This window comes from Ailuropoda melanoleuca, chromosome 5 (assembly GCF_002007445.2).
Source record: "Ailuropoda melanoleuca isolate Jingjing chromosome 5, ASM200744v2, whole genome shotgun sequence".
Lineage (NCBI taxonomy): Eukaryota > Metazoa > Chordata > Mammalia > Carnivora > Ursidae > Ailuropoda > Ailuropoda melanoleuca.
This window is the reverse complement of record NC_048222.1, coordinates 102,021,375-102,039,586: the sequence shown is the minus strand read 5'-3', so window position 1 is coordinate 102,039,586 and position 18,212 is coordinate 102,021,375.

Sequence of the window (18,212 nt, the reverse complement as noted above, 5' to 3'; positions counted from 1 at the left end):
TTTGATAGAAATCCGTTCTCCAGATTAAAGACATTTCCTTTTTATGCCCAACTTACCAAGAATTTCCATCATGAATGAGTACATGTTGTAATTTATCAATTTTTTTATCTCATCTTTTCCCATTCATCTGTTAATGCCATGTAAGAATCTGTAGGTTGTCTAATATCCAACCATTCTTACATCCTTGAGCTAAACTCTACTTGGTCATGATGAAACTCTACTAAATGCAGTTGACTAATTTTTGCATCTGTATTTGTAAATAAACTTAAACTATAATTGTGTTGTGCTTTCTCATTTGGGAATTAACTAGCCTTTGAGAAAGTTTGGAAAGCTTTCTCTCATTTTCATTTCTTTGCAATAGATTTGTAAAATGCATATTTATCTGTTCCTGCAGATTTGTTAGAACTTACTTCTAGAACAATTTCCTCCCACTTTCCCAATCCACTGTCACTCCCACTAATGGGAGAATTGATTACTTAGTCAATTTCTTTAATGGTTACTGATTTTATCAGTAACCAGTCTTCTTGAGGCAATTTTGGTACAGATATTTTCATTGTCTAAGTTTTAAAAAATGAAAGAATGTATATTGCATTTGATATTTTCTTATGAGTTGTAAAGTTTTCTACTGTTTCCATGGTTACATTTCCTCTCTTTTTCCTGATGTTTATTTGTGCATATTCACACTATTTTTCTCATTGACCTTGCCAGAGATTTGTGTGTTTTATTGGATTTTTCCAAAAGCCAGCTTTTTATGTTAATTCTGTTTCTTTTTTTTTCTTTTTTATCATTATTTGTTCCCATCTTTATTATTTTTTTTCTTTCATCTACTTTCTACAGGTTTATTTTTATTTTCATTTTCTAGGTGCTTGGGTTTCATGCACTCATTTTAAGTTTTTCTTATTTAAAAAATTTATACAGTACCACTTTAGCTGTTTCCCACAAATTTGTATGTGAACTAATTTCATTAGCATCTTGTTCTAAAAAACTTACATAGTGATTCCTCTTTATCTCATGAGTAAGTTAGGATTTGGATTTTAAATTTCTTAACATGAGATTTTTTAAATTATATTTTTATTTGATTTGTAGCTTAATAAATTTCTGGTTAGAGAATACAGCCTGTATGATGCTGAATCTTTGAAATTTGTTAAGATATCTTTTGTGACCTAGAACATCATCAATACTGCAAATGTGTCTGTTAGTTCAAGGTTGTTATTTTTCTTCAGATTTTAAGTCCTTGCTAACTTTTTTTTCTGTTTAGTCTATTTATTATCTTATTAAGATATCTCAAAATCTCCTGCTATGATTGTGGATTTTTCTTTTATATTCTTGATTTCAGTGCCTCTGTGTTCTGGGTAAATTCCTTCGTTCTATCTCACAATTCTCTAAAGCACTCTTCAACCATTTCTTCTCTAGCGTACAGGCGGTCTATTACATTTTTATTTCATATGTATGTCTTTTTATTTCTAAGATTTCTGCACTTATCTATGGTTGTTGTTGATTTATTTTTTCTTATATCTTACCTCATTGAGTTTTTAAACATCTTTCTGTTAATATTTTATCAGACTATTCTATAAAATTAGCTTCATCTGAGGTAAATTCACACCCTAGTCATTGATTTCTCTCCCTTAGCTTCATCTTACAACAAACATTTTGAGTTGCAGTCATTCTGTAACAGCCAGTTTTCTGTTAACCACCCAAACCTTGCTTCCTACCTTCTAGTTCTCGACCTAGTAGGTGCTTTTTCACCCCACTCACCAGTTTGCATTTATGATAAATTTTTGGTCAGTGGAGATGTTTCATTTTTTCAGGCCGACTATGTTTTTATGGCTTTCTATTTATATACTTTATCTGCTAGGTTTTTGATCTAGAGGGTGTCTGTGTGTATGTATGTGTGTTTGGACCTGAATTTACTGTGTCATTCTGACCTGACTCCTCTCCCACAGATCCTCCCAAGCCCTTTCTTACAAAGCTGTCACTCTCCAAGCAGTCAGTGCATACTCATTATCACGTAGCATTCCATACTTCATTTCCGTTCAGGAACAAACGCTGCATCCCAAATACACAAAAACATAAAAGACCATCCCTGACTTCAAGAGATCTACATCTAGTCAGAGACAAGTTAGAATAGTACAGAGGGTAGAGAGGATTATTGAGATGACAAATCTCCTAGAATATAATAGGTTCAGTATTTATTTCTCACATTTCTACTTTGTCCATAAATTCTAGATAAGGAGGAGAGCAAAATAAAAATATCTTAGACTTTTGAGTCTAGTGGACAAATATTAGCTCAGCTTTGCCTACTCATTGAAGGACCTTGGAGAAATAATTTTAACACTCAAAGCCTGACCATATTTATCGCTAAAATGAAATAATAATATTTGTTACTGTATTACAATCTGTAGCTACAAATTTGAACAAAAAGACTTTGCTTCTTCTCTCATGAAGCTTTCAGTTACTAGAAAAGACAGGCATTGTGTACGTAGCTCAGTGTGCTCTGAGATGTGATGGAGAAGCACTACAGGAATACAGATAAATCACAGCCTAACTTGTGTGGGCAGTCTGCTCAGGCTAGAGTCATGGAGGAAATAGCATCGCTGCTGAGACCCGGATGATGGCGTTATTTAGGCAGGAAGAGGTAGAGTGTACGAAGGCCTGAAAGAAACCCAGTATGTCTGCAGGAGAGAGCATGAGGGAGAGAGGGTGGGGTGAGGCCCCCCAAGCCCCAAGGCCCTGCCCTTATGTTTGTTTGTGTGTGTGTGTGTGTGTGTGACCCTAAACATAACAGAACACATTGAAGATTTTTAACCAGGCGAATGTCATGCTTTTATTTGTGAGTTCAATCTGGGTTGATGAAATAAAAAGGAGACCTTGGAGAGGAAGCCAGAAGATCAGTTAGGAGGGCTTTACAGTAGCCAGGGAAGAGATGACAGTGGCTGAGGCCAGAGCCGGTGTACGAAATAGAAAGATTTGAAAGAGATGAGGCCAAGTCAACTGCGCTTGACGTTGAGTGGAAGTAGGAGTTGAGGAAAACCAAGCACGCGAAATCTTGCTGCTGTGCTTCTGTTTCCACCAGGTGTCCTGTGGCTGCTCAGTATTACGTCCTCTGCAGTAGAAAACGTATATTCTTAGCTTCGTGCAGATAGGGGGAAAGGTAAGAGGGACCAATTAGTAGGAAGGTGGCACATAGATTTCTTGAGCGAAATAGAGGTTTTACAGCCTAAACTTCTTCATAAATTATGGGTAAGTACAACTGCCCATGACTAAAGTTTCTGCTCCTTTCCCTCCATTCCTCCATGTCATAAATTTCATGGATTGAGCTCATAAAAAAGATCATTAAGAATTGTCCCATATATGCTTTCCTAGTGGATAACAAAGGATATAACTTTACTATACTTTTATTGAATCAGTTGGCTTGTTTAATATTCTGGACTCAAAAGAAGTTGCTATTTCTTTAATTACTGTGCATTCAATGTCAAGGACACCATGTTTATTAAACAGTCATTTATAAACACCTGGCATTTACCTGATTCAAAGGCTCCAAGTGGGGAAAGTGAGATGTCTTCTTGGTGCAGTGACTTCATGTCACTCTGCTTCTTCTATAGAATGTTCTGAAGGCCTTTGTTCTTCCTTCTTCAGTCATCTTTTTGCTAGGTTACGGAAGAGGTGGGGCTGAAGGATGGAACAGACGGTAGTTCAGTAAGCAGAGAGGACCACTTAGGCTCATGTCTTTCTTCTCCGGTCAAGTTTTATCTGGTACTACTCATCAAAATAGAGCTGCTCCAGCTCACGTTTCCAGCACAATGACAAAGAACGAAGTCTGCTCCTTTATAGAAATGGCAGGCTCTGTACGAGAATTATTGGGGTTTTTCTGTGACTGTAGCAGTTCCACAATTTAGAGAATATCAAGGCCAATATCATTTCTGCTCTTCTAGGAAAAGAGATTTTGGAGACTGAGTCAGATTTAAAAAAAAAAAATACCAGAGTGAATATATAACTCTGTTCATTAGGGAACTCCTGACTTTGCTCACAGCCACTCCTGCAACCTGTCTCCTGGGGAGAACACTGGTGAAACTGTCAGTATTCTGGCAATGAGATCTTTTCTTTGGGATGTGCTTGCAGCTGGTACTCAGACTCTCATCCAAGAAAATAGCTTGTAAAAAGTCTGCTATGCTTCCATCAAAAACCAAGATGGGAGAATCTATATATAGGGAAGTTATCTACCAGAAATTCTCAAGTGACAGGGGCAGACCTACCCCTTGAAGAGCAGTCTCAGTATCTGCGATAGTGACCTTCCATTGTCTTTGCCCCACCTATTTGAAAATCACTCTGTGTTGTAGGTGTTATCTATGGAATTACAAATGCTATGGGAAGAGAGGAAAAAACGTGAGATCTCTAAAATGAAAGGTCAAGCAGTCTGTTACTTTTTTAAGGATCTATTCACTTCTAACCTTGGCTCAAATTAAACCACGGAATGCAAAATACTTTATCTACCCCAAGTTTTGCTTTAACAGGTTTTTTTCAGCCTGTAGCAGAAGTTTTTACAAGAAACAAACAGATAGCATTCATTTTTTAACTTGCAGTACAAAAAAGATCAGAGCATTTTTCATTACATCATTTAATGCTTTTCTGTGTAAAGTTCCACGTGAGAAATTTCTTCTGATATGTAAAAGATTCTTTTTTTCCTTAAAAAACTGATTTGACTCCTCCTTTCCAGCAGGAGAATGATGTAACCAAGTGTGTTGCCCTTTTTGCCTTGGCTGCGAGGAAGTTTATATGCAGATTTTTAGCTTATGCTTTTGAAGAAGTGTATGTGCAATCTTGCTTTTTGTTTATGAACTTATATTTCTATTTTACTTATCTTTTGGTTATTTGGCTTTTCTGTACAATTCAAAATTTCTTTTTAGAAGAAAATTATGGGTAAGTTTATTTACCTTCATAGATGTCCAAGGTTTGCAGCAGCCCTTGAGTTTGGGACTTACTCATCCCCCATTCTAGGTGAAATGCCTCTTCTGAGATCATACCTTATCCATCATCTAATAAATGCAACATGTAAAGCACTGAAATCTTCATTGACTTCTACTCCTGAACAGAATTACCTTCAAAAGGCTGAGAAGGACTCTAGGAAGCTTGACGAGCAGCTCCTAACTCTAGACACAAATTGGTCAAGATGGACTCGTCCAACAAACTGTACATGTGAGCTGTTAAATGCCTGGTGGCGGCCTGTTCCCATCACTCTTACAGACAAGGAGTTTGTTTTACCTAAATTCTTATGCTCCATTTCAGTAGAATTTCTTTGTGTTCAAGCCACATCTAGATGGCATTCTAATCCATATGCCCTGTTTGATAACTCTTGGAGCACTCTTTATTGTGATATAATTGACATATAACACCGTGTAAGTTTAAGGTGTACAATGTGATGATTTGAAATACCCATATATTGTGCAATAATTACCACAATAAGGTTAGTTAACAAATCTATCACCTTGCATAGATACCGTTTTTTTGTGTGTCTGGTAAGAGCTTCTAAGATCCACTCTCTTAGCAAATTTCAAGTGTACAATATTGTAACTATTGTCACCATGCTGTACATCATATTCTGAGAACTGATTCATCTTATAACTAGAAGTTTCTATCCTTTGACCATCTTCATTCATTTCTCCCCAGCCTCTCAACTTGCCGCTACCAATCTACTCTCTGTTTTTATGAGGTTAGTTTTTTTTAGAATTGAGATGTAAGTGAGATCATACAGTATTTGTCTTTCTCTGTTTGGCTTATTTCACTTAGCATAATAACCTCAGGGTTCATGCATGTGTTGCAAAATGGCAGGATTTCCTTCCTTTTTATGGCTTAATAATATTCCACATTTTCTTTATCCATTCATCTTCCACGAATACTTAGGTGTTTTCCATGCCTTGACTATTGTAAATAATGCTGCAATGAACATGGAGGTGCAGATATATCTTTGAGATAATGATTTCATTTCCTTCTGATATATACCCAGACGTTGAATTGCTGGATCATAGGAGTGTTTTCTTTTTATTTTTAATTTTTAGAGGAAATTCCATACTGTTTTCCATAGTGGCTGTACCAATTTACATTCCCACCAATAGTCTACAAGGCCTCTTTTTTCTCCATATTCTCACCAACACTTATTATCTGTTATCTTTTTGATAACAGCCTTTCTAACAGGACTAAAGTGGTATTATTTGTTTTTTGTGTTTTTACTATAGGTTTTTTTTTCCATTACCATAAGGCTTACATAAAATATTTTATAGATAGAAGAGTCTATGTTACATTGATAAGAACTTCACTTGCATATAAACATTCAACCTTTTTACTACCCAACCCCCATCATTTATGGTTTGATGTCATAATTTACCTCCTTGTATATTATATAATATTAACAAATTATTGTAGCTATCATTATTCTTAATACTTTAAACCTTTATACTAGAGTTGAGTGATTAACACATCACCATATTAGAATATTAGAATATTCTGAATTTGATTCACCTTTACCAGGGTTTTTTATATATTCCTATATTTCTTGTTATTATTTAGTGTCTGTTTCAACTGGAGGAAATTTTTCAGCATTTCTTCTTTAAGAGGATTATTCTAAATTCTCGGTCAGGCAGTTCATAGATCTATTTCTTTAGGATCAATTATTGGCGCTTTATTGGTTTCTTTTGGTTGTGTCATGTTCACTTGCTTCTTCATGCTCTTTGTGTCCTTGTGTTGGTAAGTGGTCTCCTTTTCCATACTTTATGGGTTTACCTTGGCAGGGAAAGACTTTCACTAGTCAGTTGATTTGGAGTACTGGATGGGTCAGCTGGTAGTGGTCTTCCGGCAAGCAGGACTTGCTACTGGGGTCTCTAGTTGGACAGAGCCACTGCCTAAGCTCTGAAGTTGTGGAGAGGTGCTGCTATCTGGCCTCCAAAGGTTGGGTGGGCCTGCTGGCTGGGCTTTGTATTCAAGGGGGCTACTGGCTTGGCTCCTTGGTTGGACAAGGCTGCAGGCTGGTTAGGAGGGACAACTAGCTGGGCTCTGTAATCACCTCTGTTTGAGTGAGTTTGCAGTTTTTGTTCCCTGGAAGGACAGTGAGACTGGTTGGACTCCATGAGTGACCAGGACTATAGGCTGAGTTCTGTAATGGCTTCTGGTTGGGTGGGGCCTTAAGCGGTGCTCTGCGATGGGTTGGGCTGAAGACTGGGCTTGCTGATCAGGTAGGCCACTGGCTGTGCTCTGTTGTTGAACGAGGTCGGTGGCTGGGCTTTCTGGTCAGGCAATGCTTCCAGCTATATCCCACAGTTGGGTGGGACTAGGGAATGTGTTCCACGGTTGGGCACGGTCTCTGTCTAAGCTCCAGTAGGGTGGAGCTGCAGGCAATGCATCAAGATTGAGTGAGGTCACTGACTGGGCTTCTTGCCAGAGACGAACCATAGGCTGTTTTTAATAATTATGCAGGGTTGTATGCTGGGATCTGCTGATGAGTAGGGTCGCAGGCTATGTTCCATGGCTAGGCTGGTCTCTGAGGCTGCCTGGGGTGACCATTAAGGTTCCCTCGTTATGTGGAACCAGAGGCTATACTCAACAGTTGGCAAGGCTGCTGTCTTGGTTCACTGCTCGGGGTGGGGGTGGGGGTGGGGGGGCTGTATGATGGGCTCCACAGCCACCTGCATTCTCTGGCCAGCTTCTTGTGGGGCAGGACTGGAGGTTACACTCAGCAGTTGGATCATGCTTCAAACTTGCTTCTCTGTCTGGGCAAAACTATTGCACTAACTTCATGGTTGACATTGCCCATTGACTAGGAACCCAAGTCAGGCAAAACTGCCAACTAAGCTCTCTGGACAGATAGAGCCCCTGATTCAGCTCTATAGATGGGCAGAGCCACTGGCTGGGATCTCTGCTTAGGCACTGCTGCCAACAGTAACATGGTCTGCCAAGATCTGAACACTGGTTGCTGTCATCCTGGCTTTTCTTCTCAACCTCTTTTTGCTCCCCAGTGGTCAAACCCTGCAGATTCCTCTAGTGATTCCTACAAAGCAAGACCCTGAGTGGGCCTCCTGGGAAGCATCCCACAATGTTGGGGGAGCTGGATGTCTATCTTGGGTTCCCAGTCAATAGGCAATAGTTCCCCCTGGAGAAACCATAGGCCAGGGGGCCCTCTCAGCTGGTGCTGTGCCAGTCTGGGGGAAGAGCAAAAGTGAAACCGCTCTTCTTACCCTTCTAGTGTGTTTATTTCTTGGTCTCTGTGGTCCAGGGAACTCCTTCAGCATCACCGGCCAGGTTCTGAGATTTTCACAATGGTGTATTGTCTGTGGATGGTTGTTAGTTTGTCTTCTTGTGAGGGGGACTGAAGTCAGAAACAACCTATATCGCCATCTGGATGACTTCACCTCTCCAACATGGGATTTCTTTTGGGGCCAATGAAAATGATCTGAAATTGATCACAATGATGGTTGCACAACTTTGTGAATATGCTTTGCTTTTTCCACTGTGCCCATGTCTGTTACTCAGCTTCTCTGTTCACTTGCTCCCTGTCTTCTTCCAAAGAAATGTTTGCATTGGATCGATGGTGTAAGAGTTACCTGAACCGGAGCTATCCAGATACTTCAATCTTCCTCCCTTGACTCTTTTCAAAAGCCTGAGTGAGCCAAGTCTTGGAGCTACTTTTAAGACATGTCCATAGTCCTGTGCCTCGTAGGATACCTGACACATGGTAGGTTATCAACAGGTTGAATTGCATTATGCTATTTCTCACTGTCCTCTCTTTAGGGCAGAGAGGTGATACAAGAGTATCCTTTTACTATTGGCCTGAGTGTGGCACTGAGAGGCCTACACATGCCGCGCTCCGCACACAGAACTGTACACTCCTGTACGGACCTCCAGGGATGCTTTTGCAGAGTGTTTGTTCAAGCTCACAAAAGCTCTTTGTGGGTCCCTCCTCAGGCACATTATATCATCCTCTTAGCCATTAAATCAATCCATTTTAATTGCATAATGACTCCCATTTTTGAATCTGTGGAAAATCCTCCCCACCTCCATCTGTATCTCCAGCGGCAGATTTCCAACATCCTGACAGCAGCAGAGTTTTTTGTCCTCCCCATAGCCCTGCAGCCACCAGGGGCCAAAGACCAATTTGCCGTAATGAATTTAATATGTTTAGTCTGAGCCATATAGTTCCAGGCCAGCCAGCGAGGGCCCCATGTAGGGTGACTTTCCATGAAGTGAATCAAAGAGGCATGTCAGCAACTATGGGCTGAGTGTGCAAACCCTGCTGGTGCCAACCCCATTTCAAGTCCAGCCAGCTTCCTAGCCACTTTCTGGACTGTCCCAAGACCTTCTTGGCAGCAGTTTATCATGCCTCTGGCTCCTAGGTTGTATACTAGGCCATTCTCAAGAATGTATTGTAATGCTTGGAAGTTGTCTTGGTTGATTGCCCATCTAAAACTTGGTCCTTGTTAGTGACAAGATAGAGTTTTGTGGGTGATGAATTTCTTTGGATATCTTGGGAACCTGTTTTTTATATGAGTTGATGAGTATTTATATTTAAAATCTACCTAAAGATCCTACTTTCAAAGGAAGGCAAATGCAAAATAGTTTAGGAATTGCTATATTTTAAGGACTTTAAGAGATTATCTGGTCCAGGTGCCTGCCTCTAGAAATAGACTACTCAAACCTCCAGGACCCAGGACAACCATCTTAAGTGGAAATTGCAGGGCCTTTGACAAGGTAGATGCTGAGTGCCTATTACATTCTTCCACTCCCCTGTTCATTTATTCCCCGACTTTATGAGAAAGTACTCAGCTTGGCATTAGATGAGTCACACATAATTAAAGAAGTTACCTAACTTTCAACAGCTCACATTTTGGTACAAGAAACATATACATACCAACAGTCTACTGAGGGCTGTCAGAGAGGCATAGAGGTCTTTATTACCAAAGGAAAATTGGAACCAAAGAAAGTCTACTTAAAATGAATACATTTAAAATGTAGGGTGGCTCAGTCGGTTGTGTCCAACTTAATTTTGGCTCAGGTTGTGATGTCAGGGTCATGATCTCAGAGATTGTAAGATAAAGCCTTACGTGGGCTCTGCCCTGAGCATGGAGCTTGCTTAAGATTCTCAGTCTTCCTCTCTCTCGGCCCCCCTTCCCCGCACAATGTGCTCTCTCTCTCTCTCTCTTTCTCTAAAAATACATACATACATACAATGGATACCAACTTTTCCAAGTAAATTGGAACACTAAGATTTGTTTGAGAATTAGTCTTTAAAATTAAAAATATGAAAATAATTTTCATTTGTAAAACAAAATTTGGATTATTATTTAATTTTATCTGTGTTGCAGTTCTTAGAACATACAAAGATGGGATAAAAAACCCATTTTTGGTGACAAATGGCATTATGACAGGAGGATACTATCGTACAGAGATTGTTTTTCAAAAGTATTCAAGGATTTCATCGGTATTTCCAAGTACCAACGTCATTTTATTTTGATATCCAAGTCATTTTATTCTTGCATCCCTATATTTATTGATTTTTGCCTTCAATTGTTAATGTATTTAAACCTGCTAGCTTTTCATTTTTAATAACTTTCCATGTGATTCCAGTATTTCTCCAAAAAAAAACTCTCTTCACCTTTGTAAAGCCCTACATTGTTTGCAAGATTTGCAATGTCATGTTGCAACTGGAAGGATATTGGGAACAGAAGAAGAAGACACCATTATAAAGTTGGGTGGAATGTTTGGTGGGGACCAATTATTATTAATGGAGAGCTGATTAGTAAGTATTTTTATGCTACACTTATTATTGTTCTTATCAAACTCTTCATAGAATTACAGAGATTTAGAAAATGAATATTTACATAGCAACAATCATCTCCAGCTCTGTAACATACTAAGAGTTCAGGTGGCACAAAAACTTCCAAAAAAAGGAAGATGCTGGAATAAAAAAATAATGTATTAACAGACAAGAAGTGGTTATAGTCCCATGACTGAGTCCCATGGGAAATTACTCTTTGAGTATGACTCAGCCACTGATACGATCAGTATCAGTTGTAACTAGACTAGTGGTTATTAGAGGTGCTGGAGATCACTGGAATTATGTTTCTTTCTTTTACAATCACGTATGTTCCTGAGGTTTTCTGATTCTAAATTCAGGGAATACTCTTCCCCCGTACGATAGGCTCTCAATTACTCATGAATCCTGGACACTGTTATTTTTGTTATTCCTATTATATTACTTTCCCAGAATCCCAGTCTTCACAGGATGCTTGCAAAAAGTTTAGAAGTTGTTTTATGTGTCAACCGAATGCTCTTTTACTAAAACAGTGAAGCTGCCTCTTGGAGCTGCCCACTGCTCCACCAAATCTACTTTGCAAGCCATTTCCTAGCTTGTTAGATGGGGTGGGTTGTGAGATAAGGTGCCATGAAGTACAAGGTCCAGAGTTTTAGGTAGATTACACACAAACATTTATGTGATTTCTACAATGCATATGCCTGGGTAGTATAAGGTGCACACTTTAAGGTCTCGTTGGAAAACTGTTTGAAAAAACAAAGCCAGAGCAATAGCAAAGTGAAATTACCGAGCGCAGAAGAAAAATCAAACCAGCAGAAACCGAGAATGGTCCCACGCCAGAGTGAGAGGGACACATCAGCCTTAGGGACTGCTGATACAGGAACCATCTTTCCGTTTCAAGTGATGAGAATCCAACACAAGCCAGCTTTAACTCAATAATGGGAGTTTATAGGCTCACAAAACCAAACTCAGAATGAAGGACAGTATTGGCCTCAGGAATGACTCAATATTGTTCCCAAATGCTATCAGGACTACTCCTTTCTCTAGTTCTGTTCAGTATCTCGGCTTTTTATCTGTGCTGACCTCATCCTCTCTAACTTCCACATGTTCCATCTCCATGGGATAGGCAAAGACATTCCTCTCCTTAGCCCAGCAGTTCTGCCACCAGAAAAGTAAGTGGAACCTTCAGTGAAACAATTTCAGGAGAGAGCTCAGTTTGGGTCACCTGAGTCTCACTTGTCATCCTGGCTTTCACAGTGTCTGGGGACAGAAAGATACCATAACTGGTCTCACGTGGAATCTTTGGACTTCTTAGCAGACCAAGCAGGTAAGCTGTGCTATCAGAAAAATGGAGAAAAGCTGGTCAGAAAGAGACAACAGCTATTACAGGGACACATCTTCACCTTCTATTACTCTTTGCCTTTCCATTTGTCCCCTAGAATTACATGGTGCTGATAGGTCTTCATCTAGGTCATTGAAGTGAACTGGGGTTAATCGGACCTGGGCTTGAATTATATTTTCATTAGTATGGTACCCGATTGTCAAACAGAAATTATGAAGAAAAGGATATAATTTACAGATGGCCTGAATTTAGTTGTGTGAGCCCATTTACTATGATTAAACCTGAGAAATAGTGTGGGTTCCCCCCTTTAATTTAATTTTAACTGATTTGATAAATTAGAAGAGGTGTGGCAGCAAACACATTGAAATTCTCAGTTCAAAGTAAATTTGTTTCTAAAAATGTCCTGCCTTCTCTCAAAATGTTATAAGAAAAATCCAATAAAAACCTCTTTCATCTCCTTCAATGAAGAAAGCAACACACATTTCAATTGATTTTAGTAGTATTTATGGTTCTAAATGTTTATACTTCAAGTATATTTATTAATATACATATGCTTTACATTTTTATTCATTTATGGCCTTGAAACTAGGTTTTAAAAGTCATTGAGTACATCAAAACTTACTTGGATGGTGAAACTTGCCCTTGGCTTTGTTAAGAATCAGTCTACGCAGGGGCGCCTGGGTGGTACAGTGGTTGAGCGTCTGCCTTCGGCTCAGGGCGTGATCCCGGCGTTATGGGATCGAGCCCCACATCAGGCTTCTCCGCTATGAGCCTGCTTCTTCCTCTCCCACTTCCCTGCTTGGGTTCCCTCTCTCGCTGACTGTCTCTCTCTGTCAAATAAATAAGTAAAATCTTTAAAAAAAAAGAATCAGTCTACCCAAAGATCAAGAAACATATATTGAACATTTCAATACTTCTGGACTCTGAACTAAGAGCTGTAAGAGACAAAGCAAAAGTCCTTAAATGTTTACTATTTAGTGAAAGAGACAAGACTATGACCTGAAATAAGAGATAAATATGCGTGGCAGAGTATTGTATAGACGGAATTCAGCAATTTGATTGAAGTCATGTCAGTGAGTAATCAGCCACCTAGGCTTCATGGCATTAGTGGGGTGGAGAAGCACGGCAATCAGGCTATAGTGACACTCCTTTTCAGTCATTCTCACCTGCTTCTATCCTGAGATAGGTGAGCTCAAGCCTCCACTTGTAGCAGATGTGTTTAAATTAAGGTAGTGTTAGGAGTTGTAACAAACATTTCCCAAGTTGCATGATAATGAGAATGACTCAAACCTGACACGGTTCAAGATGGGAGTTCGTGATCACCAAGCAGTGTGATTCAGAAACTCAGGCTGCTTTCATCCTGTGGCTCTTCCACCAACACAGGGCTTCGAAGGATGCTTTGCTTGTCTGATTCAAGCCAAAGGAAGGAGGAAACATGTATGGGAGATTTTCGTAAGCCAGGCCTAAAATGGCACACATCCTTTCTGCTCATGCTCCATTGACTAGAAGTCAGACTCATGGCCACATTTATCTGGCTTAAAAATGTCATCTAGGTGCATGCACTGGATGAAGAAAGAACAGGTTTTATGAACAGTCAGCCATAACATCCATGAACACTGGATTCAAGAAACGAAAAGGTGAAGGGGAACAGGGTGCTAGTTGAAATGTGTCATTTGATGACCTCCACTTTTTAAGAAACAGGCATGCTGAATCTCATTAATGGAAAGGTGTCCTTCTCCAGTGACGGTTACTGATTTGTGGAATGTGTTCAAAGATGATTGGGCAGTTTTAGATACGTTCAGCTTGTAACATGTATAAATATACCTAGCAACAGAAGCATCACAGTAAAGCCTCATTACATTTCAGACAGAAGTATTGTAATATAAAAAGATCGTGTGTGTGTGTGCTAAATGGGTGCATATGTATCTCCATAAATAATACACATATATACAAACCGTTGCTGTTTTATGTCAATACTAGAATGTGCATGTTTCTCAAATTCAGTGGATAGATATTTTAGAGTTACCAGTAGAGTATAAGATGGAAGTAATACATTCTTTATTAGTTTTTTAAAGATTTGTTTACTTTTTGAGAGAGAAGGAGAGGGAGAGAAAGTTCCTAAGCAGATTCCGGGCTGAGTGCAGAGCCTGATGTCGGGTTCAATGCCACCCTGAGATCCCAGCCTGAGCCGAAACCGAGTTGGCCACCCAACTGACTGAGTCACCCAGGTGCCTAAGTAAGACATTTTCACAATGTATTCATTCATATGTGCAAAGGTAATTTGTTGAATGGAAACACCTGTTTGGGAGATGTTATGGGTTGAATTGTGTCACCACCGGAGATATACAGGAGTCCTAACCCCCGTATCTGTGACAGTGACCTTATCTGAAGATACAGTCTTTGCAGATGTAATCACGTTAAGATGAAGTCATACTGAATGAGGGTGGACCCTAACCCAATGACTAATGTCCTTGTAGGCAGAGGAGTTTTGGATACAGCATGACACAGGCATGCAGGGAGGACATCATGAGAAGAGACTGGAGTCATATTTACAAGCGAAGGAACACCACGGGTTGCCAGCAATCACCAGAAGCTAAGAGAGAGGTATGGAACAGATTCTCAGAACCTCCAGAAATAACCAACCCTGCCAATACCTGAATTTTAGACTTCTAGCCTCCAGAGCTGCGAGAGAATAAATTTCTGTTGTTTTAAGCCACCCAGTTTGTGGTAATTTCTAACAGCCGTCCTAGGAAGCTAGCACATGGGTTATACATTTATTTATAGTATTGATGCTTACCTCTTATAAACTTTCAACTTGCACATTTTCATGCTTATAAAAAAAGGTATGAGCCAGAGCATAAGAATCGTGACTCTGTTCACTGCCAACAAATGGGATAACTGTTGCTGTTATAAAATCACTTCGGTCTTATAAACAACTGAATTTGAGGATACTTTCCAGAAACTAGCCAGTTTGTAAGTAAAGGAGCTTCTGGGTCATTTAAATTATTCATCTATATTTATCTCACGAGGGGTTTATCTAACTGCATTACATACATGGGAGGAACACAAACCAATCTTTTTTCAGTTCATGGACCGTCTCAGTAAGTGCAAGTTTTGCTTTTTTCACAAATGAACGTTAGAACCCCCCAAACTAGCAACCCCTCTACATCTCCTCTCAAGAAGCTTACCCCAGACTCAATGCCTCTGAGCTCCCATTTAGAGAAATTGGATGCTGACCTACCAAATAGAGATGATGTTCAGTATCTTAGGTTGTCCCCACCCCGCGAGACCGAGAACTTGACCCTGCTGTCGCCAGGGACAGGTTGTGTTTCACGGCAGGGCCGTGCTGGGGAGCTGCCTCAGTGACCAACCACCCAGGCCCTGTCTGCAGCACGGGCTCGGACACACCAGGCTTGAGAGGACAAAGTTGACATTCACACTGGTTTTACAAGCAATCGTGTTTTCCTTCCTTCTTAGAGCACATCCAGTGCTTCCAGAATGTATTTCCTCTTCTAGGAGATTCCTGCTTTTATTGAGAAATTGGTAAAGGCAGTTAAAATGTGTAGTAGCACTTAGATTTTGTTTCTGGTTATAATTACATTTATGGAAGACCACACACATACATAGTCTTCATTTTTACTTTCACATGAGAAAATCTATTTAGATAACCATTTGCCAAACCCAAACCTCATGGTGTACCTAAGAGGAGGAACAAACTGAGGTTGTATCATTTCTCGAGAAGAGTAGAGAGGAGGTCAAGAATAGGCATGATCCTGCATTCTGAGCCATGAAGTATTAAGACAGCATTAATTGCAAAGGTTCCTCTTTTCCGTTCTTTTCAAGCACAGGCAACACATGAAAACGATTTCCTGTACTTTGTCTTTGGATTTAAAGCTTGCTATAGACATGTGTTACATTTTAATGGGAGCATGGTTAGAGGAGAAATTGTATTCAAGCTATACAGTCACAAGTGTGTGGCGGATAAGTTTCTTGCAGAGATGGAAAGAATTATATTATTGACCACATAAATTAGATTTAGAATACTTGACAGGATTCTATGATCTATTTCCATGTTGTTTCTAATGCTGTGACCCTAGGTTTCTTAGAGAGGTTCCCTATAATTCTTAATCCTTCGGTTGGTTGGTTTGTTTAATTAAGTGCCTTTTAAAAGGGGGTGCCTGGAATCGGGTCATGTATCCTGTTCGTGGCAGATAAAGAGACAGTGACAATAAATAACAACAACAAATTATTGGAAGTTTGAAGTTTGTAAGTGGAAGGTCGAGTTGAACCAAAAATGAAAAATCCAAGTAATGAATCTCCCCAATTAAACAGTGACCATCTTTGGGTGTGTGAGCTTCTTTCTCAGGGTTCTGAAGCCTCCTCTCTTCATTTTACCTTTCAGAAAAGTTTAAACCTCAAAAAAGCAAAACAATGAACTAAAACTTAGGCTCAAGATTTAAAACACTCTTCTAAATGTGGAACAATTTTTTTCCTGGGGTACTGACTTTTCAGTTGCACCTGGCGATCCTAGGAAAATTCTGCAGAGTTTGGGTATCTTCTCTTATTACAAAATGGGTTCTTAATTACTTTTAAAATTATCTTCACTGGCCTCTGTCATTTATTTTTTCTAATAAAAAATACCACAGACATGGTCGATGAGTTCCACCAGAGTAAGACTCAGAAGAGTTTATGTCTCTGGATTGTTTTACATCGTTATTTACTGAAAGGCCAGGATCAAAATAATCACAGGTTGACTGTAATTATCTTCACGTTGCCAGGCTAATTTTAGTTTCTTGGGTCATAGTACTTCTTGAAACGGCATTAATTGCAACCAATGGAAAAGGCTGAATTTTCTGATTCCCCGGGTGAATTGATATAACTTAATATTATCTTGTACTGGGCGTAATTCTTAGCCATATATTTCTTTCTATCACAAGACAAAAGTAGGGAGAAAATACAATAATAGGTTAAAAAACGTGATAAACCAGAATTCCCAACTAAAAATATCAAAAATGCCTTCCTTTTGCAACCCAGAACAAATAACTCAGTCAGCCAATAGAGGGAAATGTAAGATAGGTGTCATTTCTTCTTCCTCCAGGCATTTGGTGTCTTCATCTTTCAGAGTGCTGATTGGGCCGCTCAAATAAACCTGTCTGTCTCTGCCTTTACACAGGGACACAGAGGTCACAGAAAAAAGACATACGACAGTCCATACTAAAAATACTGACAAATGTTGTTTTTTTAGTTTGAAATTAAAGAATGCAAATTGAAACAGTAAAGACACCAATTTTCAAACACACATTTGGCAAGGTTTGTTGATTATGGAAACACTGGGCACTAATGAGAGGTTGAGTGAGAGGGACACTCTTACACATCATTGTCTGGAAGATTTTTTGGGGGGGCGATTACTGTAGTCAAATCCGTGTTAAATTGCCTTTTGCCCTGAGATGTACTTACACACAATATAAAGCAATGTAAATACAACTGCGATAGCATTTCTTTCACCAGTTCATTGTGGTCACATCAACCCTGCCCGTGGGGACGTAGACACCACTGCTTTTGTGTTTGATGTTTGCGCTTCCACGACTGTGCTCCTTTTCTCCCATCCGTTCATTCTTTTTAAAAAATTTTATTTCACTTCCCATTTCCCTGGTTGCTAATGATACCATTATTCTTTTTTTTTTTTTTTAAAGATTTTATTTATTTATGTGACAGAGAGACAGCCACCGAGAGAGGGAACACAAGCAGGGGAGTGGGAGAGGAAGAAGCAGGCTCATAGCGGAGGAGCCTGATGTGGGGCCTGATCCCAGAACGCCGGGACCACGCCCCCAGCCGAAGGCAGATGCTTAAGGACTGCGCCACCTAGGCGCCCCGATACCATTATTCTAATATTGTTCATATGGTATCTTCTTATCTTACACTATTTAATTGAGATAGAATTAGCATGTAACATTGTGTTAGTTTTAGGGGTACAACACAATGAATATGTAGCTATTGTGAGATGATCACAGTAATAAGTTTAGTTAACATCCATCACCACCCACAGTTACAGAGTTTTTTTTCTTGTGATGAGAA